This window comes from Budorcas taxicolor, chromosome 3 (assembly GCF_023091745.1).
Source record: "Budorcas taxicolor isolate Tak-1 chromosome 3, Takin1.1, whole genome shotgun sequence".
NCBI classification, from domain to species: Eukaryota; Metazoa; Chordata; class Mammalia; order Artiodactyla; family Bovidae; genus Budorcas; species Budorcas taxicolor.
In genome coordinates this window covers 33,974,097-33,975,857 of record NC_068912.1, presented here as the reverse complement: position 1 = coordinate 33,975,857, position 1,761 = coordinate 33,974,097, and the positions used below count along the sequence as shown (strand labels likewise).

General features: G+C 47.9%; 1 pseudogene; it reads right to left on the bottom strand.

The window, feature by feature from the left end:
* Positions 1 to 207: 207 nt before the first annotated feature.
* LOC128044968 (L-lactate dehydrogenase B chain-like) lies at positions 208 to 1,426 on the bottom strand (annotated as a pseudogene).
* Positions 1,427 to 1,761: the final 335 nt, after the last annotated feature.

Here is a 1,761-nt window from a genome sequence, read left to right as displayed (position 1 = left end):
TAATCACATTGGAGTGTTTTTGTTTCTATTTTTATTTTTATGTTCTGGCCACTCCCCGCAGTATGAAGGATCTTAGTTCCCTGACCCAGAATCGAATTCGTGATCTCTGCAGTGGAAGCACAGAGTCTGAAACATGGGGCAACCAGGGAATTCCCTCATATAGGAGTTTTAAAATTTCTACAGCTTAGAACCCAGAAGCCACAGGCCTTACAGGTCCTTCTGGATGTCCCTCGGTGTATCTGCACTTTTCTTGAGTTGAGCAACCTTATCAGCCTTCAGCTTTTGGTTAATAACACTGGTTAACCCCTGAGCATTAAGGACACGCGGACGATTGAGGAAGATTTCATTCTAAATGCTACGCATCCCACTCCCCATTGTGACACCAGATGAATCCTGGATAGATTTTTCACCATGGATTCAATGAGATCAGTCACATGTCATCCAACAGACCAGTTGGTTACCCTTTTAGCTTGGTGATTTCACAGGCACTTTCCACTACCATCTTACATGCTGCTGCTGCTGCTGCTGCTAAGTCGCTTCAGTCGTCTCCGACTCTGTGCGACCCCATAGACGGCAGCCCACCAGGCTCCCCCATCCCTGGGATTCTCCAGGCAAGAACACTGGAGTGGGTTGCCATTTCCTTCTGCATGAAAAGAAAAGTGAAAGTGAAGTTGCTCAGTCGTGTCCAACTCTTAGCGACCCCATGGACCACAGCCCACCAGGCTCCTCCATCCATGACTCTCCAGGCAAGAGTACTGGAGTGGAGTGCCATTGCCTTCTCCGATCACCTTACATACTTCCTTCCAGTTTTCACTATTATTGTTCTTTCCCATTTCTGGGCTCAGTTCCCAAACAGAAATGCTGGCCACATATATTCTACTCCAAACAGCTACACTTGAGTCGCCGTGTTCTTCCCAAATCCATCCATGACAGCTGCTGGAATGAATGCCAAGTTTTCAGCCATAAAATAGTGAAACCTTTGACACCCACTTTCAATCACATGGTGCTTGAGTCATCCACTTAGTTTCCAGGTAATATATATGAGGATATTCACTGGGTTGGAAGCCACAGTTATGATGCAATTGGGACTGTACTCGATGATCGCAGGAATAATGAATTTGAAGAAAACATTCCCCTGCACCGGACTGAGATGACTCTCTCTCTCTCGCTGGTGGACTCCTGCAGTTATCCCCATAGTCACAGGGGGTGACTGTTCTCTGCCACAATTTTAAGTGTCTGAAGAAAGATGTTCCCATACTGCAGATGCATGTCCAAGCATCCACAAGGGCAAGTTCATCAGCCAGGGACTTTCCCAGAATGCTGCTGGCACATGCCATACCTACTTGTCCAACACCCACTGCAACGATTTTATTGTTTGCGACTGTTGCCTCCTCTCCTGCAGCCACGCAATCAGTTTTTCCTTAAGAGTTGCCCTTGTTTACAGGAGAGAGAAGGCTTGGGAGACAGTTGTAATCTTTGTACAGAGGACGACTATTGTGCAATGTTAGCCGTGTGCTCAGCCTCCCCTCTTTCTGTTCATCTTGGTCATGCATTCAAGTGCCTAGGGGCAGCTAGGACTTCATTCGATGTGTGGTCTCCCTAAGGCTGTTCTCCAGAAGGCAGCACATGAGGGTCATTGCCACACACCAGTTCCACAGGTCAAAACCACGCACACGGTGTGCACCTCCTGCAGCCACTGACCCCAGCCTTCACAGGCAGTGTGGGGCTCATAATCCTCCTTTTATTTTGGTCACTTCCCAC